General features: G+C 41.4%; 1 protein-coding gene across 1 annotated transcript in view; it reads left to right on the top strand.

Moving 5' to 3' along the window:
- Nucleotides 1-208: 208 nt before the first annotated feature.
- The window catches only part of HPS4 (Hermansky-Pudlak syndrome 4 protein), a 75,370-nt gene continuing 54,894 nt past the window's right edge, over nucleotides 209-20,684 (top strand). Inside the window, exon 1 of the mRNA XM_081771061.1 lies at nucleotides 209-859. The gene's annotated coding sequence lies outside the window, so the exon portion shown is untranslated. The remainder of the gene's footprint in view (nucleotides 860-20,684) is intronic.

Here is a 20,684-nt window from a genome sequence, read left to right as displayed (position 1 = left end):
CTTGCACCGCTAACATTACAAAAATGATTCAGCATTTGGAGCAGAATAATGAATTGCAGATGTGATGTGAACCTCACTGTGATATCTCCCAGAAATTTTCTTCAAATTTTAATTTAAAATATTATTCATAAAAATTCTTTAAATTTCAGCCATCTTGATAGAAATTCGTCCAAATTACTCGATTTTAAGTTCATCTTCAATCTTGTCTAGTATGACGTCAGTAGCACAGATTTACGAAAATTATCTATAATTGGTCGTTTTCCTTTTAAGTATCTTGTCATTTGTTCTTTAGCCGATCTTCGCATTATTACGTCACATTATTGTTGTCTTGAATGGCATCAGTTCCAGGAGAGCAGTAACTATATACTGCCCGTCGATTCTTCAAAGAAAATACATTGTTACAGAACAGAGTTAACACATTGTTAAAACATTGTTTAACGGATGGTTAAAACATTGTTACAGAACAGAGTTATGCGAAATTGTTTGAAAGTTATTCAGCCGAAAATTTTGCGATATACAAGTTTGCAGTCTGGACGGAACGGAACGAACAGTGACAATTTTGGTGAGGCAGCTTCTTGTTGATTTTGCCAGCATGGCGAATGCTGATATAAGTTAGAGTGTTGAAGTTAAGAAATTTTAACTAATTTTTGGGACGACAAAGTTTACCAGTAGATAAACCGTTCAATCATAAAATATACTTTATTCTGTCTTGTGAAATCTTTCTTGGAATGATTGAAAGTTTAATTTGAAAAAAAAATAATGAAGATGAAAGTTCAGGCCTGTGTGCAGAATGTCATATGCTAATTCAGGACAGTACTTCAGATTTCAAGGAGTGTAATTTTCTTCCATCTGGATAATTGTAAGTAATGTTTTGATTTTGGATTTTAAGTGAAACAGAGTGTCAGAAACTCGAAACCTGCAGTGGAAATATTTACTTTTAACCTTCAAATTACTCGAGTTAGACGCAGTGTCACAATGGTGTGTTTAATAAAACATAGCAGTGTAAACATGCATTCGTAATTCCTTCTGTACCCAAGGGATCTACCTACCTGTGACGTTTCTTTAGAAAAAGGGGGAAATAGGATAAATTATGGATATAACGTTAGGATAGATTCCTTTAACGTAATTTCGTTTAAGAACGAACAACCTATAACAATAACAAAATTAAAATCAGCAAAATCTAAGATATGCAGTCGTATTTGTTTTCTTATTTTATGATTTTATTTGTTTGGCTACTTAGTATTTCGACATATATGTAAACAAATATGGGAATAGATAGGAGTGACGTTCTCTGGTGTCAAATTATAATATACCTAGATTTTTTTCTCTCTAAAGTATTCGTATGAAAGTTGATTCCAAAGCTGTACTTTGGCTGAAAGCTGAGAATTTTTTTTTTTTTTTTTTAATGATTTCAATAGGGGCAACTAGCTTTCCGTATCGTGCATTTATGCATATAGATATAGATATGCCGTAAGCGGCAAAATCGCTTTACAAAATTAACATTGGCCTTTTGTGCCGACTAAAACATCTTTACGAAAGAATAATTTTCATTGTGTGTGTGTGTGTGTGTGAGGTGTGGATGCGTTGTAGGTTAGATTAGATTAAGGTTCCATAATTTTGTGTATACTTTTTTTTTGTGCATGTTAGGTTAAGGTTTTCTTGAGATGTGGTGCCTATAAATAAGAGCTGTAGTATACAGCCATAGAATCTAGAGTTTGTTTGTGGTTAAGAATAGTAATACAAAACGAAGAAGGCACATGCATGTAAGTGAAACGAATGATTCAAAATTATATAATGTGAAAATTAATGTGAAGTTTGTGAAAATAAAATTAAGAATATCATGTGTGTATACGGAATTAAAGAAAAATGCTTAGTCACGAGTAGTGATCTGTACTTGGAAACCGATTAGCCATAGGAGCACAAAGAGAACGCATCGTTGCTCCCTATCGTATGTGAAAAATGACTTTGTAAGAATACTATACAGCTTTCTGGAAACAAGCAAAAGTTTAGATAGTACATTCGTAGGGACGGCACTAAAGGTGGGCGAGGGTGGGCGACCGCCCACCCGATGAATGGCCTTGCCCACCCATCCGCCCACTCCAACAGAAGTAGAATAATGAAGGTGACATCCTGTACTTCAAAAGCAATATGTATTACTATTGATTGTAATGTAATAGGTTCTAGGACCCTATTTAACTCTGCAATGAACAATGCTTTTATTTACAAACATAATTCCAGTTACAGCTGAACGCCAATTTACACTGGAATAAGCAGTCTTCACCCTAAAAGTGAACATTTCCTCTCATTTGAGAAAATTGAACCACTTACACGTCATTATGGATGTGATGTCGATAGTGCAGAGGTGGAAATGAAACGTTATGAGGAGGAAAAGCAATGCAAAATTACTTTTGTTTCTCAGTTTACTGAAGTGATGGATCGTTTCAAAATTGCTTTTCATGAAATTCAGAAATAAGCCGTAATTGCTGTCACCATTCCTGTATCTAGTTCATCATGTGAACGTTCTTTCTCGTGTCTTAGACGGGTTAAAATATATCTAAGAAATCGAATGGCAAACTGTCGCCAAAGCGATCTTTGTTTCCTTTCAGTAGAAAGAAAACTTGTAATGCATATTACTGTAGAGAACGTGGTAAAATTATTCGATGTTGGAGATCGCAATGTACTCCATTAAAGTGCAGGTATAAAAGTTTATTGTAAGCTTGTTCGTATCATGTGATCAGCCCTTCATAGTTTAAAATACATTGTTGTTTCTGTGGATCATGATGAAGTTTTGTTAATTGCTATTTACTTCTTTATCCAATTTATAATTGTTTCATTTTTTTAAACTAGAGTTTCAATTTCAAAGATTTCTGTGTAGGGTATGATCAAACAATTATGCTGTCGAATTTTTCTATTCTTTTAGTAACATAGATCTTTGCTGTTGCATATAGAGATCACGTCAAAAAATCTAATGTGCACAAATTAAGGATATATGAGAGAAAATATAAATGATTTATACTTTTTTGTCTCTTGCTGTAATAAATGCTTCAAAGATAAAAATGTTTGCAATAGCATATTTTATTCTTGTTTTACTTTACTTACTTATTGTGTATTTTATGATATTAACGAAAGGTAGAGTATTATCTGTTAGTCCGTGTTGTTTTAACCTTTTATGTCTATGCATTCATGTGCATTCTTGGAGGGAGAGAAGGTAAAGCTGTCTTGAACTTCATCGACTACACAGTAGTAGCTGTTATTATTGTTTAAAAAAAGAGACCTGGAAGTAGAGGTAGTGTGTCTGCTACGCGGAATTCGGTAGGTCGAGCATATAGCCACGAACTCCCGCAGCCCATCCTAAGTCCTGCATTTCTTCAGTCCCACCAGGCGAATGCCGGAATTATACCTTCTATAAGGCCAAGGCAGCTGTTTTCCACATCCTTGTCCCTCCCCTATTTGGGTCTGAGCCTTAGCTAACTAAAGAGTTTAAAGATTGAAACTTAATTATTGTCCAAAAGAATGTCTACATTGCCCAGTTGTTATTTTCATTGCCCGCCCACCCAGCAACTAGGTTCGCCTTTTTCCGCCCAACCCATCAAACTTTTCTGGTGCCGTCCCTGTGTTTTATTTCGTACTTGAGAAATTGTACAATAGAATATAAAGATTTATTTGGTTTGGTATAGTACAGATTGATCAGTTAGTGCATAATAGTTCGCCTTCCTATCCGTCATGCTAATAAAATCTGAAGGGAAATGACATAAAGGAAATTTTACGGGGAACCCATCGTTGGATGTCACGAATCCTGATATTTTTAAATTTCAAAATTTCGAGCTTCTTTATTTTTTTTAATAAAATTTCTTTTCTTTTCCGTTGCTCAAAACCTTCATTCAAATAGTACACTTGCAGGGCAGGTCTTCTGAGTTCCGATTCTTTCTCCCATGGTTATAGAGCGAGTGAGTGCAAATCTGGTTGCGAGCTATTCTTCTGTGATGGCCACATAGACTTGTAGCTGGTTAAACTGGTGATATACTCGAACGCACCTTGGTCCCGAGGAAGCGAACATCTGAGAATAACAGTAGACACAATCACATACAATACAATAAATAATGAAGTTACAAGTGTGATAGATCTGAACTGGTCTGTCGTATTCGCTTTATTCGCCTTAGGAATGAGTACTTCAATACTATATTATGGAGAAAGGAAGGGTGATGCAACCAGTCGTTGAAGATGTCGGTCAGAGTGGGATCAATCATATATCCCAGACCAACTTGTAGAAATAATATGGAAAGCCATCTGAACCGGAAGACGAAATGAATTTCATCTTCCGCAAAACTGTAAAAAATATCTTCATTTATAACGGTAGCAATCAATGCATCAAATTGACAATTTGGCCAATATCGGGAATACTAGGGACGAGATCAGGCGTTGATGAATAGCCACACTGAAATGGCCAGAAGTCCGTGGAATAACACTAAAAATACAGAGAATATCGGGAATGTCATGTGTTTCACCATGTGTTGGAGAACATAGACTAGTAATATAACAATCAATATTTCTCTTATGTTGTTGGATATTCTGATAAAATGAAACTCATTCTTCAGTTATATAAACGACTGGTAAACCAGGAATTAGTAAAGAATGTCCCACTGTTGCAGTTGACTTAATTTAGAATTTAATCATCTAAATCTGTAAGGTTGTTCAATGAGCTACACTACATCCATAATTCATGAATAGTACCATAATATATTCCCGCAATCGCAAAATATTTCCTTTGTCTGAGCCAGCATAGCTATTTCTCTCGAAAGGCTTCCTGAGTCCCTTCATTTTCCAAAAGCATTAGTTTTGGTTTCCAATAATTTGTTCCCAATGTTGGTGATTCATCACGTGCATGTTTCAACAGCAGAACGTTGCGTTATTTGTTACTTGGCAAACATGTCAAATATACTACCTAAAGCTTTGCTCATTGCAAATAATAAACTCCAAAAGTAAAATACTCACTGACAATTATTAGTTACTGCTGATATATTTGGTCACCACTCAACAACTGCCACATACTGATATATTCCTAACCCTACTTATAGTTCTCGCTGCACGAACGGTGATAGAGTATTGCAAACGTATTCTTGAGACTCGTGCAGTCATTCTATTAAAGGGATAGACGGAAGATTTTCATCTTTCGGAGGGAATCTTTATTTTTGCATTTACCTCATGCTTGGCATGGTGGTGAATTCCTTGTCTCTTGTTTTTGCTAACTGGTTCGAAAGTCCGCTCATAATTTGGCGAAGCAGCATCACTTTGTGGTTAGCGAGCACGCCAAATAATTATTACTAACATCTAGCTTCGTTGAACAGAGTATCGCTTTATCCTTAATTGGTAGTGATCTTAAACTATACTATTACCAGCTTTGTTAATTGAGTATTGCTTTATCCTTAATTGGTAGTGATCTCAAACCTTACTATTACCAGCTTTGTTAATTGAGTATTGCTTTATCCTTAATTGGTAGTGATCTCAAACCTTACTATTACTAGCTTTGTTAATTAAGTATTGCTTTATCCTTTATTGGTAGTGATCTCAATCTTACTAGACGAAAGAAGAGCTCCGGCTTTTCGGACGTCATCTACGACGACTCATGCCTAAGACACCGGACTTCTCTTCCCAGGGTAAACATCAAGGATTACCCTCGATGGGACCACCTAGGGAATCACGTCGGGAATCGGCACGTTCCCAAAAGCGCGCCAAACCACCTAGCACCTCACAGTCTTCCGATGGCTCCCCACCTAGGGACCGCGAACGCTCTCGCTCTCCCTCTAAACCATCCTACACTGAGGCTCTCAAGAGTCCTTCCAAGATCCCTTCTGTTGAATCTGATTCCCATACTATCGCAAGCACTTCTGTTGCCCAACCTATGACTGGTATTACTCCAAATCCTGCGCTACTCACCATTCTCTTCACGCAGCTGGATCCAGCACTTCATAATGTTAAATCTTTCTATCTGAAACTAATCCGTTACTGCACCCGCCTTGATTTACAACAACTTATCAAAACACAGAATGGCATTATCCTCAAAACTACAAACCCGAATTTATATCAACATATCATCTACAAAGTCGGACCAGCCATGTTCGGCACCAATGCAAAAGTTCAGTTACTACAATCTCCTGGTTTGAAAACACCACCTCCGCCTCAACGAACCCCTTTACTGTCTTTAGTGATTCGTGGCGTTGACCCTAGCATCACCGAACAAGAACTGTTAGATGAACTTAAGGCTGATGATATCCATCCCAGTCGTGCGCTTCCCATCAAAAATGCAACGGGTCCTACTTACATGGTTAGACTACTTACTGACAATCAAACACTCATAGATGATCTTCAACATGGTGTTTTTATTTACCGTTGTCACCATTGAGTTGAGGCTTCTCGCACGCCACAACCTCTCTCTCGACGATGCGAAAACTGCCTAACCTACAACTCACATCCGACCAATCAATGCACTCTTCCATCCATCTGTGCACATTGCAAAGGCCAACACAAAATCAAAAACTGCACCCTCCTTCAACAACCTCCTGTGTGCAACACCTGTAATGGCGACCATCCCACTTACTCTTAGTGCAAAAATAAACCGAAGCCGCTGCCAGATAAACCAGAGACAGTGGTGCCGCTCCGACTACATGCAAGTGTTTCGACTGGCACTCAAACCTCTTTACTTCCACCTCCCACAGTCGAAAATTTCTTGCAGTTCATCACTCTAGTTTTACAAAGTGCTTTCCCGTTTCAACGCGAAGCCATTCTGTCACATGCAACAAAAGCTGCTTATGACATATTCCATATCCATATGGCAGCCACTTATTCCGGCCTATATTCCCATTTTCATTTCCATTCTGAATCTACACCTCCTGATCAAGATGGCGGGGAACAGAAATAAGATAGTAAAATTGCTTTTCTTCAATATCCGCTCGCTGAAGACTAATCGGGTATTGCTTGAAACCATGACGACCTCACTCAACGTTGATTGTCTTGCACTCAATGAAACTTTTTTAAAGCCAACTGACCGGTACTACTTTCCACACTACCACCTGTTACGTAGTGATCTCACTAATAACATTGCTCGAGGTGGAGCCGCCCTTGCCATCAGACAATCCTTACCTCGTCGTCACGTCATCCCACCGTATCCTGACCAGTACTCCGAACACGTCATCAGCACCGTCTACTTTCCAGCCCTTACTCTGACTCTGGCAACCATATAAGTCCGATCTACTCAACCTTTGCCATACCGCTTTCTCACTTACCTGGATGTCAACTTCAAAACATACGTAGTTCTTGCAGATCTTAATTACCACTCACGCACTTCGGCGCAAAAACAGCGTTTTCAGGACTTCCTACATACCACGTATAGTTCTTGTATTCCTCTGCCGCACCACACTCGGCCTGAGAGTGACACCACACCTGATGTTATAGTCAGTAACAATCTGCTCCCCAACTCTTCTGTGGATGTACTTAGCTCGGTTGGCAGCGATCATCTCCCAGTTCTGCTTACAATAACTCCTTCTGGCGCCAAACCCAAGGAACCACCAGCATCCTCTGCGACCTAGAATTTCGCCAAAGCCGACTGGGAGAAATATCGAACACACATCTCTGAGCACCTGGCTTTTACTCGCACCGAAGTCTCATCTTTAGACGACATTGACCATGTTTCCATGTCTCTTAGTGCAATCATTGCTGGCGCTACCGAACATGCAGTACCGAAACGTTCAATCCACTCACATCGCCCGAGTTTACCACCTCATGCAGTCACTCTCCTTCACCGGTCACATGCCTTTTTGACTGAATACAGGCGGACTCACGATCCACACTTTCTCCTACTGCATCGACAGTTCCAACGCATGGTCAAACAGTACCTCATAGCCCGGAAAAGACTCGACTGGCGAACCTCATGCAACGAGTTGCGCAACGAAATCAATGCCACTAAATTCTGGCACTTATTTAAACGTCTTACTTACCAACGCCGGGGCTCCCAGTATCCTATTCTTGTTGATGGCAACGTCCCTACGACGGATTCTGACAAAGCAGTCGCCTTCGCTAATCACTTTGAGGCTGTCTTCACACCTCACAGTGCTCCACTGTTTTCCCATCCATCACACCGTCATATTACCACTTTGGGTAATCCTGAGCGACCATTATTTCCACCTGACATGGCCCATCAACCCGATCCGACTGATTCCTTGACAGCTCCAATTACTGGTCCTGAAATAGTCACTATGCTTCGTCGACGCCGCAATACAGCACCTGGGGCCGACACTATCACATATAACAAAGTTCGGCAAGCCCCACCAGAATTCCATAATGTCCTCGCTCAGTTGTATACTACTATTTTCACGACTGGCCATTTTCCTGCTCTCTGGAAACTCGCCAAAATAGTAGTTTTTCTGAAACCGGACAAAGATCCAACCAACATCGGATCATACCGCCCAATTAGACTAACTAAGGTCTTCAGCAAAACTATGGAACGTATTGTGGTCACACGCCTTCATTCTTATTTTCAACTCATCATCTTCTACCCCCAACGCAAGCTGGCTTCAGACCATCATTCAGCACTACAGATCAACTGCTCAAACTCTCCAGCCTCCTGGTTAACCACTTTAACAAACGCCTGCCTTCTGTCCTCATCTCATTTGATGTCGAACGAGCGTTCGATACAATGTGGCATCAAGGCCTTATTTTTAAACTACTACGACTTATTCCTTTACCGTACGTTCGCCTGATAGCAAATTTTCTCCATCAACGTTCAGCTTATATCCAAATTAACCAGGCTCAATCCCACCACTTTGTTCTTCACGCTGGTGTACCACAAGGCTCAGTGCTCTCCCCCTTACTATACATCTTATATGTAGCAGATATGCCCCAACCTCGGCCGCCCATCCACGCACTCCAATTTGCTGACGACACCGCCTATATCGCCTTGTGTTCCTCTGTTGATCGTATCAACATCACTCTCCAACCAGCACTCAAGCTAGTCAACTGGTGTCTGATGTGGAAGCTGAAATTAAACCCCTCCAAGACCCAAATGGCATTATTCGCCCGCAACCGCAACAAATTTTGCCTAACCAGAAATCCAGAGCGTCTACACCTTACGTTTCTCGACTCACCGTTGACCTTATCAAACAGTGTCAAATATCTAGGCGTCATTTTTGACAAACACCTCACCTGGACCGCCCATCTCTCCCTTTTACAAGCTAAGATTAGACGTCGTATAAATTTGTTGCGGTGTCTTTGCGGCACCAACTGGGGTTTCAACACTAGGCTTATTCTCCATACGTACAAAGTTTTTGTCCGCCCTACCCTTACACATGGTCATATTGCCTGGTTGTCAGCTCCACAGCACTTCTACGACAAATTACAAGTCCTGGAACGTCATGCTCTGCGGCTTGCATACTCATTACCGCCACATACTCCTACTCAAGAGGTTTATCGTCGCACCACCATACCCACGCTCTTACCGCATCTGTATCGCCTCCGCACTCGTTATATTCATCGCCGTATAGCGGAAGCGCATCCTATCCTAGGTGACTTAGTAGAACAGACTCCTGCATGACCACGGCATGCCTATCCTCTAGTTGATCATCTACTCGCTTTACATGAGCTTGAACAGGCCCCTGCTACCTATAACCCACGTCGTCGAATATATCAATGCCATCCGCATATCTATCATCCGTAACCTCTGTCCTCCACATTTGGGTTTTCATCCACGCTCATACACTTCTTCTACCGAATCCATAAATATAATAATGACTATACAACTATACATTTAATAGCTTCCTGAGCCCATCTATAAACAAAAGATTCCAACAACTCCGTTTTCACTGGCCCCAGAGAAGGCGTTACCTTCTGCGGCCCGCCCAGTTTCGACTGGGAATGAAATTGCAGGTTAAAAAAAACAACTGCCATATAGTCTTCACTTTCGGAGGGCAGCTTGCTTTTTGAACCTCATCTTATCATTCTTTCTTTCATCTTCATCTTCATTTGGGCTTCGGCCCTAGAATACTTACCTACGATGGCGGACTCAGGCAACACCACTGGACAGACGAATCTTGGCAGACATTCTGGCTTACCATCTTTATCTCCTTGAATTCCCAGCACTTCAATAGCACAACCATCCACTCGCACTCGGCATTTTTCTTGGGGTCAAGAACCGATCAGTGCATCTAGAGATAGACATCCATCAAGCGAATCTACGCAATCCGCGAAACGCATCCGGTCTCGCTCACCAATAACATCCATGGATATCGAGGTTGAACGACAAAATTCTGGTGTATCTTCTGCAGTTTCATTAAATCACGCTTCTCTTTTCCATTTCATACTTACTGATTATGACACTAAGTACACAAACCCTAAAATGATATTTCTACAAATTGCTAAGTATGTTCCTCGGGTTCGAGATACCCTAGTACAAATCGTTAAAACCAAAAATGGCTACATCTTAAAATCTAATGATTCAAATTTTGGAATTACAATCCGTAATAAAGCTTCTTATGAAATTTTTGGTAAGAACGCGAAACTCACTAAACTCACGGACAAGCGACCGAAACAACAGCCACCTCCTAGAAAACCTCCGTTTCTGTCGGTAGTCATAAGGGGTCTCTCTCCTGATCTAACTGACGCCGAAATTCAAGAGGAATTAGCACAAGAAGGCATTTCAGTGGACAAATGTATTCGCATTCGCAATAATACTGGTCCTACATATATGGTAAGAGTTCTATCGCAGCGGCAAGATACTATCGACTATCTTCTCAGATTTGGAGCACCTATCTATAAGAAAATTCATCGCGTCGAACCATCTAAAACTCAGGGTCCGCTACCAATCCGGTGCGAAAAGTGTCAGCTGTACAACGACCACACTACGGGCAATTGTCGTAATCAACCTAAATGTGGTTATTGCTCCGGCCTTCATGAAACCAAAACTTGCCCCAACTTAAAAGGACCACCTAAATGCAATACATGTGGCAATGGGCTTCACCCCACATATAGCTATCGGTGTAAGGCTAAACCAGCACCTACGCCTGAGCATCCAGAACTTACTGTTCCATTGAAAACAGCATACAAAACTACACCACCTACACAATCAGTATTACCCTCACTCACAGTTGAAGATCTCATACGCTGTTAGTCTAGTATTGCAAAACATATTTCCGTTTCAGCGAGCTCATGTCATACAACATATCATTTCTGCAGCCAAATCACTTTTTAACATTAATATTCATGCCACTTATTCTAATAATTATGTTCATTTTCATATTGGATCGCTGGAAACCACGGTTTAAAACCATATACACAGTCTTTTTCATAATGGGGATCAGTTTTTTATTTGTCAATATTCGATTCTTTAAGCAACATAAACTATTACTTGAAACTCTGTTATTAGAGGAGCATATTAGTGCTTTTGTTCTAAATGAAACCGCCTTGAAGCCGAATGTATGTGCTCGTATTCCAGAATATCAATTACAACGCTGCGACTTTCAAGATCAAGCTGCTCGTGCCCAAGGGAGAGTTGCAATCGGATATTTTCCAAAATATCCAGTTCGGATATATACTCCATAAGCTTTAGGGCATCTCCCGGAATACCTGTTAGTCACTTTATACTTTCCATCGATCATAATCAATTTCAGTACGATATACATTCGACCACGACAACCTATACCATTAGAATATTTCCGTTACATAGCCATTAACCATCGGAATATTCTCATCATGGCGGATATTAATATTCATAGTCGTACTGATCGCGTAAAAACAGAGTTTCACGAGTACATAACTAATAATCTTCAGCTTTATCTTCATGTTCTTCCTGCACATACCAGACCTATCAGCCAGACTACACCAGATGTCGTCATCACCTCTATCAATCTTCTTAATGACTGTCAGCTTGCAGTTCTAGATTCCATCGGAAGTGATCACCATCCAGTTAAATTAACATTAACTCGAGGAAAACCCCCACGTCCTATACTTACACCTCGTCGGGTTCCGAGGTATGATAAGGCGAACTGGGCTCATTTTCGGGAAGACCTGGAACATTCACTCTCTAGCATTACGCCTCCAAATACTGAAACCGAACTTAATACCTGTCTTACAGCTATTACTACGGCAATTCAAACCAGTGCCCATCAGAATATCCCTATGCAACAAGTGTATTCCCACAAACCGGCTTTACCACCGACATATCTTACGCTCATCCAGAAAGCCCGACAGCATCTTCGAGAATATTATCGAACCCTAAATGAAGCGTGTCTTCATCAACATCGCCAATGGCAAAGAGCTGTTCGTAACCATCTTGTCGCTTATAAACGCCGTAATTGGATCAACACCTGTAACACTTTATCCGAGGAAGCACACCCTTCTCGCTACTGGAAGCGATTTCATCAACTTACTGGCAAGACCACCACAATTACCTACCCGTTAGTTGCAGATGACATTCCTCTGTTTTCTGACGAAGAAAAAGCCAACGCCCTTGCTACACGACTACAGACCGTTTTTACGCCAACAGCTGCCTCTAAACGCCCTGAACGGAAAGATCTGTCTTGTATTCCTGCACTACAACCTTCCACAGAACATGTGATTGACCCAGAACACCCACTCACTGCACCTATTACTACCAACGAAATCCAATTGGCTCTAAAACGGAAAAGGAACACAGCACCTGGGATTGACAACATCTCTTATAGACACATCAAAGAAGCGCCATACTCATTTCTCCTGATACTGACAACAATATATAATTTCATACTTCAAACTGGATTCTATCCTTCTGAGTGGAAAATCTCTAAAATTTGTATGTTTCCAAAACCAAATAAGCCTGCCCATTCTGTTTGCTCTTACAGACCAATCCAACTCACATCAGTATTTAGCAAGATTCTGGAAAAAAATTCTTGTCTCTCGACTTCATAAGTATCTTGAAACTACTATTCTACTGCCTATCCACCAAGCAGGTTTTCGGCCTCGTTTTTCCATAAATGACCAGCTTCTACGTCTCAGCACCATAATTACAAATCAGTTTAACAAAGGGTTTCCATCATGCCTCATTCTTATGGATTTGGAATAGGCTTTCGATAAGGTATGGCAGTATGGTCTTATTACAAAACTACAGTCATTCAAACTTCCCACATGCTATCTCAGGCTTATTTACTCGTTCATTACAAATCGCATTGCATATGTCACAGTTGGTAAAGCACTCTCCTGGCCAATATTTCCGCTTACTGGAGTTCCACAAAGGTCGGCTCTAAGTCCATTATTATATATTCTTTATGCTTCTGACATTCCAACACTACCACGTAATGTATTTACTTTCCAATATGCAGACGACACAGCTTTTCTTGCACTTGGTAACACTATCCATCAAATCAGCGCTGTACTACAGGCAACTCTGGATAATTTCATCACTTGGTGCAAGAAATGGCATTTAACCATTAACAACGACAAAACGCAAGCACTGGTTTTCATACCACCTCATAGACGTTCCAGAGTCTACCGTAACCCGAAACTGCTACGAATAACAGTTGATGGATATCAAATACGCACTACCAGCACTGCTACGTACTTGGGCGTTGTTTTTGATTCCAAACTAACTTGGAGTGCACACCTGCAAAAACTCAAAACTAAGGCGACTACTCGTTTAAATCTTCTACGTCGTCTCACGGGCACTACGTGGGGCCTCAAACCCGATGTTCTACTTTATATTTACAAGATGTTTCTACGTCCTATTCTCACCTTTGGACATACTGCCTGGTGCAATGCCTCTGTTTTCTTCTACGAAAAACTTTGCATATTGGAGCGTCACGCTATTCGTCTAGTCCACCGACTTAAACTTTCGTATCCTACGTGGCTCACGTATGAATACATCAACTTTCGGAAGATCACAGAGCATATTGCACAACTTCGTAATCGGTACATTACATCTCGCATAGAAACGGGTCATCCACTTTTCTTGGATATTCTTCGAACGGATGCTCTCACTGATGCCGCATATCGTTACAAGCATACCCCATTGAATATACTCATTTCATTATATGTCCGCCATGCAAACCTCACAGTAGCAGAACGGGACATCTATGCCATTTATATCATCCATGCTCATATTCCTCATGTTTTTCCATCTTAGTACAGACATCCTCACAACTAACTAGGGCTTCCCCTTGTGATCATTAGTCCCGAGTCGCCCCGGAACAGAAGATTTAACCTACATCTGTCTTACTAACTTCTTTGTGTTTGTGATGTGATGGCACTTCATCTCATATTACATCATCATTATCTTTTGTTTTGCTCACCGCCACAATTATCGCACAGTTTTGTCTTATCGCACATTTGCACTTATTTTTCAATTTATATTTCACTCTTTAACACAGTATTTATCCTTTTCTTTTCTTATATTATATTTAAAATTCATTATATTTCACTTTCGCACCTCCATTTCACAGCCTGTTCTTGTGTACTTTATAATAAAGATATGTTTAACATAAATTATGGAAAATAAAATGATGATATAACCTTTCTCAACTGATGACATTGCCCAAACTTCCCTTAGCCCAACAAATTATTTTCCAAATTGTATTTTTGTTTAGAGAACCGCATGCCAAAGAGAGGGCGTAACCCTCTGAGAGGCTGGAGAAGTAATAAAGTTTTTGAAAACCATCATCCTTATAAGAAGCCATTTCTCTCTTCTCCTTTTCAAAAAAAACTGCCATATTCACTTATAGCACCTAAAATATCGTTCATGAATGTGTTTCTTTTTATATGTATGTGTGTCTATGATTAATATTAATATGATGAATAAATAAATGACAAATAAGAAACCCCTTAGACCACCTACTTTTCCTTCAATTCAATCAGTCAAATTAATGCACTTACCCGAAGAAAGGGCACAACCCTTTAACCGGGATGTCGGACAAAAAAAAAAAACAACTGGCATCTTTCCGGTCGGTAGCGATATCGACCACATCAGCTGTGATGTACCAAACGTCAGCATGGCTGTTTTTTGTATTACTTTCCCCGATCCGGGGCTTGCTCATCAGATATTCGGTGAGCAACAGTCATCAGGCTTAACTCAGCCAAGGATAGCTCGTTGCGACTCGTTTAAACTGGGGCATTTCCTCATCTTAGACCACTATCCGAATAGGTGGTCTTCAACCTATCACCTGACACATATATTTGTTTTATCATCTTTGTGTTTGCTCTATCACTCGCTATGTCTTCTACAGGACGAACCTCTTGTTGATCCCGGCACTTCCGTTGTATCCACTAAGGTGGATAAAAGAAAGGAATGCTGTCCTAAACAAAGTCCTGAACATTCACGATCGCCTCATTTTACAGAGAACCCCCAATCGCACTCACCAGAGCTAAACGCCATTACACACTCAGTGAGTCATCTACATCAACTACTTCTGGTCACTTCGACATTGAAACAGACTTTCCATCACTAACTAGTTCGCAAAATCTACCTACCGTCATTAATCTACAGGCTCCAGCAATTACTTCATTCTTGCTTACCGCTTACGACCCAAAATTTCAAGATCTCAAGCAGCTTTACCTTCGTCTCACCAAGTACGTTCCTCGTTCACAGATCACCCAAATCGTATCGACCCGTAAGGGTATCATCATTAAGTTTCCTGATTCAAATCTGTCTTCTTCACTTCTTAACACCAACTCATATGAGGTCTTTGGCAGAAACGCAAATCTTTCTAAGCTGGCTCCCTCTCGCACCAAACAACTACCACCATCTTGACGTTCACCAGCACTCTCTGTTGTTTTTCGAGCAGTGCCACCTGACTACACAGATGACGAGATTGCAGAGGAACTCAAACTCGACGGGCACTTTATTCTTAAGTGCATCCGCATCAAAAACGCTGGAAACACCTACATGGTCCGTGTGCTTACAAATTCCTCAATAACTATTCACAATCTTCTCTTGCACAGAGCCTATATTTATCGAAAACGACACAGGGTTGAACCCTCTAAATCTCTGGCACCCGTCCCTGTCAGATGTGAAACCTGTCAAGCTTACAACTCACACCATACTTCTCAATTCCCGAACACACCCAAGTGCGGTTTCTGCACCGGACCTCATACTACAAAAACCTGCACAAATCTTCAGCAACCTCCACTCTGTAGTACCTGTGGTTCTCATGAACATCCAACATACAGCTATAAAAGCAAAGCCAGACTCACAGCCGAACCTTTTAAGCCAGAATTTGTTGTTCCTCTGCGTCCTCATGGAACTCAAGATACTACTGTTCCTCCGCCATCATCTATGTATCAACAGATCACTATTAATCAGTTCCTGTGTTTCATTACTGTTACTCTTCAGTATATCCACTTTTCCTTCGACATCACATCTTACAACAGATTCAACAAACAGCCAAAGCCATCCTTAACGTCGACTTTCAAGCAACCTATTCTGGTCCAACTGTATATTTTCATTCTAATGTGCTCCAGACAGCAATCTAATCATTTTATGTATCCCCACCAGAAACTAAACTTTTTCCTTGCCTTCATCATGGAATTGAACTTTCTATTTTTGAATATTCGTTCCTTGTGCCAACACCAACCTCTCTTTGAGCAACTGCTCAGAGAAGAACGTGTTAATACGTTTCTCCTCAACGAAACTTATCTGACTCCATGTCTCCATACCCGCATCTCTGGCTATCAAATAGTTCGCCATGATAATGCACTCCCAGCATGCCGAGCGAATGGCGGGGTTGCCATTGGCTTTCCTCCCAGCATTCCTTTTCGACAACATATTTCTGCTGTTCCCAATCTCCCTGAACATCTCGTTCTCACTCTCTATTTTCGACATATATCTGTTACTGTCGCTACTCTCTATGTTCGCCCTGGCCATCCAATTCCGCAAGACTTTTTTCACTTCATCTCTGTAAATTTCCGCTCTTTCATTATTATGGCCGATATCAACTTTCATAGTCGATCAGCCCAACAACAGCAGGATTTTCGAACCTATATTACCACTCATACTTCTGGGTTTATTCATACTCTTCCGAAACCAACTCGCACCGTCAGTAATACCACACCTGACGTGTGATAACATCAGCCAATCTCTTTTCTCGGTCTTAGATCCGCTTGGAAGCAATCATGTACCCATTAAACTGTCGCTACTCCTGCAACACTCTCCTGTCTATTATCAGTTTCTTTCCGCTCGTACCACCCCTCGTTTCGACAAGGCCGATTGCGTTAATTACCGCTCCCACATCGATACAGCTCTTGAAACTGTTCCGCCCCCGACTACCGAAATTGAACTTTATACAACTCTTGACGCTATCACTGACACCATTCATCTCGCATCTACGAAATACATACCTCAGTCTACCTTCCATCCACACAAAAAGCCCCTTCCGCCTCAATACCTTCCTTTATTCAGGCGTTCTAGACAACTCTATCGTGATTTCACCCGTACTGGCAATCCTGAATCCGTTAGGCTCCATCGTCAATATCAACGTACTGTCCATAATTATCTAGTAGCTTCCAAACGCCGAAATTGGATCAAAACTTGCAATTCTCTCTCTGACAACTCCCACCCCACCAAGTTCTGGAAGCGTTTCCATCAACTTACTGGCAAAACCACACGTACTACCTATCCACTTCTAGATGATGCACTTCCTCTTCCCGACGATACTGCTAAAGCTAATACTTTTGCCACATACCTCCAGGATATATTCACTCCTTCTGCACCAGACCCAGTATTTCGCCGACATCCCACTGACACTTTAGATCTTTCGTCACCCGATCTTCAACCTCAGCCCAATCATCCCTTACCTCTCCACAATCCACTTACAGCTCCTATCACTGTTCCTGATATCCAACATACCATCTCCCGAAAGAAGAACATTGCCCCTGGGACAGACAAAATTACCTACCGCCACATCAAAGAAGGTCCCTATGTATTGCTTTACCTTCTCTCCACCATTTTTAGGGGCCGCGGTGGCTCAGTGGTAGAGCGTTCACCTCTGGTGCTTGGGGTCCCGGGTTCGATCCCAGCCCCTGCCAAGTGAACTTTGTGGTGGACAAACACCGTGTGCGTGGGTTTTCTAGGGGTTCTCCCGTTTCCTCCCACTTTCTTCATTCCACCATTTCATTCATTACTCATCATCACCGTCTCCTTTAGCCCAGCTCACCCTTGTGTTTAGCAAGATTCTCGAACGTATCCTCTTCACTCGCCTTCACACACATCTTTCAGCATATAATTTACTTCCTCTCCATCAAGCAGGTTTTCGTTCTTCCATTAGCATCTCCGATCAACTCCTCCGCCTTACCACTTTCATCACTAATCAGTTTAACACATCCAAACCTTCCTGCCTCATATTATTTGACCTCGAGAAAGCTTTTGATAAAGTCTGGCATCTTGGCCTCCTTTATAAACTCTTCTCCTTTCACCTACCCCACTATTATATTCGCCTCATCTATCAATTTCTCTCCTGCCAAATTAGCTATATCTCAATTAATAACCACCTTTCCCATCCTATCTTCCTTCATTCCGGAGTCCCCCAAGTATCAGCCCTATCCCCTTTGCTCTACCTTCTATGTGTCGCAGACTTTTCCACACTTCCCCCGAACTTTACCCTCTTCCAATATGCCGACGACACTGCCTTTTTAGCCCCAGGAAATACGATGCAACGCATTAATCATTGTCTCAAACCTGCCACAGATTCCTTTCCTTCTTGGTGTCAGAAGTGGCGTCTTACCATCAATGCCGCTAAAACGCAAGCGATTATCTTCTTACCGCCTGGAAAGCGCTCTCGTGTTCATCGTAATCCTACCAATCTCCACCTCTGTATACCCCATACTCCTGTCACCATCAGCAAAACAGTCACTTATTTAGGCATCACTTTCGACCACTGTTTAAAATGGACTCCATACCTCAAGTACATCTATGCCAAGGCTTACTCACGCCTTAACCTTCTTCGTCGTCTTACAGGCACTACCTGGGGTCTTTCTCCTGTCACTCTTCTTAATACGTACAAATCTTTCTTCCGACCAGTCCTTACCTACGGCTTTACAGCTTGGATCGATGCTCCGTCTTCTTTCTATAAACGCCTCCAAATTCTAGAACGCCACGCACTCCACTTGCTTTTCGTATCCGTCTTCCCAGCCCTACCCGGGATCTGTATGATCGTACTCCGTTTCCACATATTCTATACCATCTTGAAACACTCCGCCTACGCTATACGTATTTCTCAACGCTTTCAGAACCACCACCCCTTACTTTTTGACACCATGCACGCCGACGCCACCTTCCCAAAACCAGAACTCCTTCGCCATACACCATTGTCTCTGCTGTTCTCACTTTATCATTACTCACTGCCTCCTGACAGCATTGATCTTCCTCACGTTGCCGATTTCATCAGTCACTTCGATTCACTTCGATTCGATTTCCCATCTACTGCACAGTAGTCTTACTGTCTCAACAGGCCTCCCACTGTCTTCATCACGATCCAGAGTAGCCCTGGATCAGAAGATAATCAGCATTTGTCAAACTATCCAAATACCTTGTGTTGTGACGTCTACTGCACTTCATCCTCATGTCACCATCCTCTAATAGTGTGATCATGGTTAAAGGCCATAATGTCCTGCAGCTCTCCAGTCAATACCAGAGCTACAAATTGATGGTTCCCACCTAATGTTGTTATGATTTTGAAATAAAAATAGATATAATAAATACATTAAACCTAATCTGTCCCATCTATCTTTCTCCTCTCCAGAGATTTCCTTTATTCCTCATCCCCTAATAAAGGGCATGACCCTTTAGTTGGGGCTAGTCGTGGGCTGCTAGCAAAAAAAAAAAGAACAACTGCCACGACAATGAATGATTGACTTGCTGTTATAGATGGTGTTACTGCGTAAGGCACCAAATATACAAACTCTGTTTTTCGTTGCATCTTGAATATGCTTTTACATCACCTCTGCACTACGAGGAAATCACCTGTGTCCTACATGTAAGTCATCTGGGTACTGCGTGTAAATTACCCGTGCTACGTGTAAATCACCTCTGTCCTACATGTAAATCACCTGTGCGGTAGGTGTAAATCATTTGTGCAGGACGTGTGCATTGCACATGTACTGCGCAAGTGAAGATGTTGAATAGGACCTGTGACTGATATGTGCATCACATGTACAGGCGTGCATTTATACAGATGATGCACATGTTGCATCCGTGCAATTTTACATGTACTATACGGGTACTGTACGTGCATTGTGCTGTCTGGGTAGGTATCCAGAGGGAAGATACATTGATCGAAACGTGACTGATGCCCGGAACATTTGTATGTGAGTTTTGGGAAGAAGTAAATGCGCCTTCATGCATCTTTTAAACGAAGTATTGTAATCAGACATTGATCTGCGAGGCATGGATGGTAAATGCTAGTCATATACCTAGCCTCTAACACGCAAATGAAGTCACCTTTAAGTAGGTTAGTATCACAGTAATAGTGCAAGGGTCTTGAATTGATAAAAGTGCACCCTATCTTGCCTTCTCTACATTTCCGAGGAAGCATATAGATTCAGGCTTGTAATACCATCACAACATAGGCTCATTCCACGACCACTGGGTGAACGTTGAACGTCCTTGACCAATATTCTCTTTTTACATGTTATGGCTCTACCTCGTCCATTAGTCCCAATATTAACACTAATCTTGAAGC

Source organism: Thermobia domestica, chromosome 9 (assembly GCF_964235325.1).
Source record: "Thermobia domestica chromosome 9, izTheDome1.hap1.1, whole genome shotgun sequence".
NCBI lineage: Eukaryota > Metazoa > Arthropoda > Insecta > Zygentoma > Lepismatidae > Thermobia > Thermobia domestica.
This window is presented reverse-complemented; position numbering and strand designations above follow the sequence as displayed.